Source organism: Cloeon dipterum, chromosome X, assembly GCF_949628265.1.
Source record: "Cloeon dipterum chromosome X, ieCloDipt1.1, whole genome shotgun sequence".
Lineage (NCBI taxonomy): Eukaryota > Metazoa > Arthropoda > Insecta > Ephemeroptera > Baetidae > Cloeon > Cloeon dipterum.
Window position 1 is genome coordinate 26,264,044 of NC_088790.1, and position 6,450 is coordinate 26,270,493.

Below are 6,450 nucleotides of genomic sequence, written 5' to 3' on the forward strand. Positions count from 1 at the left end.
TGTGCACGCAGCCTAAAAATGGAATCGTCTCGTGGCGTGATCAGCTAGCAAAACAAGCAAGCCTCTTCCGCGCACGCCGCCGAAAGAAAGGCAGGCAAGCGAACGAACGAACGAACGAACAAGCGTGCGGCCCAAATTAATTTCACCGAGTACAAAACACAGCCAGCGAACTGGATAACAATGCAGAGAGAGCGAGTGAGTGAGAGGCTCTCTCTCTTCCCTTCTCCTGCGCCCCCTCGCAGGCCTATATATGCCGCTCGTTACCAATTGTGAACACCGCGGAAACGCATGGAAAATGTGACGGCGCGCGGAATGTGTGACGCGCTCTCGCATGAAATGCGCCAAAAGTAGCAACAAAAACGATTTTTAGGGGTGAAAATGACACCCTTGCAGGTCGTTAAAACTGCTCGCAAAAGCTTTACGGTATGTACGTGGGTTAAAAATAAATTTGGAACAATAATCGGCGTGTTTTTTTTTTAATTGTAATTGGATTGATACATGACAACAATTGAAAATTAAATTATAAGAATTGTCGGCTACGGTAAGAAGTTGCTCAACAATGTTCAATAATAAAAAATAGGACTTTATTGTAAGACTTTTCTACTGTTAAATTTCCTCCAAATTTACAGACTCCGCTTGAGATCTATCCAACGGTGTATGGAATTTTTGGAGAAACTCTTTGTTGTGAAATAAAATAAGATTTCAAATAAGGAGACGGTGCTCTACATTAGAAAACCACGAGTCGCTTGTTTGGAAAATTCATTTGGGCTAAAGTGGATTGATACAGGGCGATAGTTGAAAATTATTTGAATTGTATGAGGCAATATGCATAAAAATTTGTTCTTAAATTTGCAATAGTAAAAAAGGACCTTGCTACAGAAAAAATTCAATTTATTTCTCGAATATTCATTTCAAAATAAGGAGACAGTGCTCTTTGGCCATTTTTCTCAAAGATTAATTCAGCTTTAAGCCTTCAAAAACAGGTTAATGCGTTAGCAACAGGGATTTTCCGGAGTTTTGCATAATCAACCCGCTCTTTAATTCAAATTATTCTATTTCTTTCAACCATACACGAATCATTCAAATGAAGCTCATACTGGAAATGTCCAGAATTGTTATCTGTGACCTTTGGAGTTCATATGACCCACGCAAAGAGGCTATCATTTTGTAACCAACGACTGACAGTAAAAAAATTCGTGAGTAGATGTATTGGACGTCTATGTACTTGAAAATTAATGTCCATATAGAGGCAAATTTTGAATTTTTCCTGTAGCAATGCAGTGCTTTGGTTATGTCAAACAAGCGGACACTAATCAAAGCTAAAATTTGGATCGATACATGCTTTGTCAATATTGACAAACGCTTGAAACCAAAGGCAAGGACTACTTTTTGCGGCAGACGGATAAAAAGTGACTCTGTAATTAATTAAATAAAGACTTTTCGAGAAATTCAGAATTAAAAACATGCTTACAGTTTTGGTGAGTGTTCACGTCCGGTTTGACAATTCTGTCGGATTTTGACCTTGGGCTAATTTGTCTTTCAGTGAAAATGACACAAACGAGTTAATCACGAGAAACGCAGCGCACGCTGACGTAAAAAGCGGCCAAAATTGATTCGACCTTTCAAGCTGGGATATGTGCACGAATCCGAATCTAGGCCTCGTTCGCCCGCCGAGTGAGTGCACAGGTTTCCCTTTCAGCTCGGCGTTGTGGAGGCGGTCTTGCAGAAACTGAGAGAGGTCACCTGGGCCGGAGCTGCAAGCGGGAAACTCGGACACGCTGCGGAAAACGAGGCCCGCAGCAGCAGCAGCAACGGCAACGGCGGCGGAATTCGCGAGCAGCTGCCGGCCAGGCGGGCGGGTGGGTGTCCCGGGGGCGTGGGGGCCGCGGCGGCCCCTTTTGGCCGGAGGCGACGGGGGCTAGCTCACGTACCTGCGGGTGGGCAGAATCGGGGTCGCGCACGCAACGGCGGTGTGCCTGCCTATCTATCAGGCGGAGCGCTCCATGCAAGCCAATTGATTTTTGCCTGCCTCGTCCGCCGCCGCGTACTTATTCTCGGTGTACCCGGGCCGTGGGCTGCTGCTATGAGCGGAGAGACCTCTGGCGGGGGTGGTCCGCCACCGTCCGTCCCGTGCTCGTTGCCCAGGCAACCGATGACGTCGGATGCGCCACAGCACCGGGCCCTGCGCGCCACTCCGCTCTCTCTCGCGCCCCCTGAAATAGATGGCCCCAACGTGCACCAACCGAGCCACCGACACACACGACCAGCGCGCCGCGCGCTGACCACATCGATTCCACGCAAACGGATGGACACGATTTTAAGATGCAGTCAGCTGAAACATGAGACCAGGTTGAGACAGTTACTTTTTATAATTCTTATGCCTCGTCGACAAGGCAGGAATTTAAATCTAAATTTTCACGATCCTATTATTACTGTTTGTTTAAAATTTTTCAACGATAGCACATCTATTGGTACGGATTAAAAAAATTGATTTATTCTTATTACTATAATGCAGAGTTTAGAATAGCCCCAGGTGCCAGAAACATTGAATCCACCGGGATTCCACCTAGATCCATCGGGATTGGCAACTGGGGAAGATGCTTGAGGAAAACTTTCCGTTACTTGCGGTTTTCGAATTATGGACGTTAAAATCTAAAATTTAGAAAACGTTCCACGGCTATCAAAACTGTTAGATTAAGTTAAAAAAAATTAATCTTGATTGACAGTTTGAAATTTCTTAAAATGTTGACTATAAGCGTGGATTTAGCAAAGCTATTCGGCAGAAAAATTGTAATTTTTATCAATTGTAGGAATGATACTGCAAAAACCTAGAAAATGCTTGTTGTCAATTCATAAACTCGTCCCTTAGGATTCAGTTAAAGCCTAAATTGACCTAAGGAGCGCTGTAATTTTTTGAGAAAATTGGCTGGAAAGTTAGCGTGCTTTTCAAATGGTAATGGCTGTCTCCTTACTTGAAATCCGATTTAATTTCAAAACCAAGAGTTTCCCCAATAAGTGGCATACACCGTTGGACAGATCTCGACGAGAGGAATCGGAATATGCCAAGAAAATGTGTTCAAGCACTCTAAATTTTGGAGAAAATTTGCAAAATTTGAATTTTTACTATAGGAAGGTCCTTTTTTATTATTGCAAATTGTTGAACAAATTGTTTATCGATCAATTGTTACGGCATCCAACAATTCAAATAATTTTCAATTGTTGCCCAGTATCATTCCACTTTTTAATAGGTATGCGTTCCATTTGTTAGATTATAATAAGCAACAGCGTGAGCGGATAAACAGGTTTTTTAATTGTTAATAAAAGATTAATGCTACAAAACTCAGGAAAATCCTTGTTGCTAAAGCTGCATAAACTAATTATTTAAATGATTCAGTCAAATCCCAATTTGACCTAGATAGCGTTGAATATTTTTTGAAAAAGTCGCTGCAAAGTTAGCATGCTTCTCGATTGACGAGGAGACTATTTAATAGATATTTAGATGGAATACACAAGAGTTATAAATAAATTTGTCTAAAAAATCGTTCCACAGACGTTCGGCAATTTTTCTGACCTTTCAATCGTAAAGGGGCCATCGGATAAGTAATGCATTTTTAAAAAGAAATACTAAACACCCTTCGTTGTCATTTTGTCATCTAGTTTCATCTTTGTAAATTAAGATACCTAGAATCTACAAAGCATTTTTTCTTCGCAAATCAGTCTAAAATTTATCATCAAAATACTTGAGGACTAAGGGTAATTGTCAATTTTACCGACTTTATATGCCCATCCTGAATTTTACATATGTTGTTAGAGGTTTCATAGGGTGTAACCTGATTATTTGAGCAAAAAATTTGGGAGTCCTTTTTGGGAAATCGAGATTTTCGAAAATTAGCAGTAAATCCAAAATATGCAAAATTCTGAAACGGTCTGGGTGAAAAATTCTGAAATATGGTGCAAAATTCTACTCAAAATTTTGCGCCTGGAGGTGAAACGACCACATTTAAATTCTAATCTGGACCAAAGATATCTTGATATTTCGGATTTACTGTAAATTTTCAAAAAGAGCCCCCAAATTTTTGCTCAAATTTTCAGGTTCCACCCTATTAAACACCTCTAAAAAACAACATATGTAAAATTCAGGATGTTCAAATAAAGTCGGTAAAATTGACAATTATACCCTTCATACTCTCGCGAAAATCCTCACTTGAAACTTCAGCCCCAAAGAATTAATTTTCAAAAGATATTTATTCTAAAATCGTTTCAACATGTTTTTCATCTTCCCGTATTGAGAAAAAGGCAAATTAAAAATACTCAAAATACTGCAAAAATCTCATATAAAAAATGTGCTTCAGTGAATTTTAGTGAGGAAAACTTCACGCAACCCTCACTGTTTTGCCAAAGTTGAGCTTTTACGTCAGAGATGCGAAAGAAAAACACCCTATATCGCCATCGTCGCTCTCAGTCAGTCGGCCTCGATCCTTCGTGACCGGCAAAAACTCGAAAAGAACCATTTAGATATAGAGCAGATCTTTCAACGCGGTCGCAGAAAGAAAAAAAGGCGGATGATCAAAAGCAGCACTGAAAAATGAGAGGAAATTTGTCTGAGGCAGCGAGAAGTCGTTGGACCGGACGCTTGACAAGCAAAAAGTGGCAAAAGACAGCGCCGAGGTGACTGCTGACAGACTCGTGTAAGGGAATCTGCATTGCCAACTTTTTTACTTTCTCTTGCTTGAATAAAGAATCAAAGAAAATAAGAAAACAGTCGATGAAGGACAACGAGAAGCATAATAGGCTTTTAAATCAGAGAGGATTAAAAAATCTGCTGTATTCTATTTTAGTTTACTTGGTATATGAGTGTGCAAACATGTACAAAATTGAATAATTATTGCTGGATTGTTTAGATAGATGCAAAAGCAGATAAAAACAGGCACACTTTTCTTGAGATTCAATTTTAATATCGTTTTTAACCACAATCTATTACTGCGTGTGTTTAAAGAGGAATGATACTGCAAAAGCCTGGAATTTGCTTGTTACCAATGCACAAAATCATCCCTTAGGATTCAGTAAAAGCCTAAATTGACCTAAGAAGCACTGTAATTTTTTGAGAAAATTGGCTGGAAAGTTAGCGTGCTTTTCAAATGGTAAGGGCTTCTCCTTACTTGAAATCCGATTTAATTTCAAAACCAAGAGTTTCCCCAATAAGTGGCAGACACAATTGGACAGATCTCGACGAGAGGAATCGGAAAATGCCAAGAAAATATGTTCAAGCACTCTAAATTTTGGAGAAAATTGGCAAAATTTGAATTTTTACTGTAGGAAGGTCCTTTTTACTATTGCAAATTGTTGAACAAATTATTTATCGGTCAATTCTTTAAGACATCCAACAATTTAAATAATTTTCAATTGTTGCCCAGTATCATTCCACCTTAAAAGCAAACATTCATAGAAATATAAATACAAATCAGCTCTTCAAGAGGATCATTTTTTCACAATGCGACGCACAGGTCAACAGGCCACCGGCACGACATAGCAGTTTTGCGGGTTGCATCTGACCCCTGCTTGTGTGCATCAAGACAACGGTATCGCGCCGCGTCGGCATCACGGCGCCTTTGTTTAAGAACTGCGTCGAGGCCCTTAATTGCAGCTTGTGCCACATATTCCGCCGATCTCTTGACAGTGAGGAAAAAAGAGTTTCAGGTTGAAAGCTTTTTGTTTTAGTTACATATTGTTCAAATACGATTTTTTATTTCAGTATTGCTAGACACGAGGAAGACAAAAAAAACTTATGAACACTTAAAATACAGCTTCGAAGTGGTTTGTTGTACATTTGTACAGGTATTTAACAAATAAAAATGATTTGAACACATTACGTTACCTTACTAGAATGATGTTCAAAGTAAATAAAAAATATTCAGAGTCGCATTTTTCTTGAAATAAAAATCCATCATTCATGTCTATTTCAATTCATCTCTTCTTCCGATTTAGGTTTCCTATTTATGCTTATTTCAGTGGGTAGAAAAACTGGACATGGACCATGAACAGTCGCATTTTTGTTTAAAAAAAAAAATCATTATTGCCAGCGATTACTTTCAATAATAAGGCACTTCCTCTGCGATATTAGACTCAATTTTGCTGCTGCTTGTGCATTCTGCTCCTAAAATGATTCCCTCTTTGATGTACCTTTGATAACTTGCAATGGAAGAGCATTACAAAAAGTATACGGTGGCGCCATCTATTGGCATCTCAAACACCAAGGGCTTTTCTACAAACGGGCATAAACTGTCATAAATTAATGATGATGACTCAAAATGGAGATGGAAAAAATTGATATTGGGAAACTTAACTTTAAGTAATTGTTTTTTTTTAAAAAAGTGTTAACGTGATAGCTTGAGTGAATTTAAGAAACTTTGCTCTGTGAGTAAGGCTACGCGTTAATTTGTTTTTTCGAAA

At 39.3% G+C, this 6,450-nt stretch overlaps 1 protein-coding gene across 4 annotated transcripts in view; it reads right to left on the reverse strand.

Annotated features, from left to right (window-relative positions):
- The window catches only part of Shal (Potassium voltage-gated channel protein Shal), a 42,573-nt gene extending 40,477 nt beyond the window's left edge, over positions 1–2,096 (reverse strand). For 2 of the 4 annotated variants that reach the window (XM_065496241.1, XM_065496242.1), the window contains exon 1: positions 1,932–2,096. The gene's annotated coding sequence lies outside the window, so the exon portion shown is untranslated. The remainder of the gene's footprint in view (positions 1–1,931) is intronic. The other 2 variants (XM_065496240.1, XM_065496239.1) reach the window with 2 other exon arrangements.
- Positions 2,097–6,450: the final 4,354 nt, after the last annotated feature.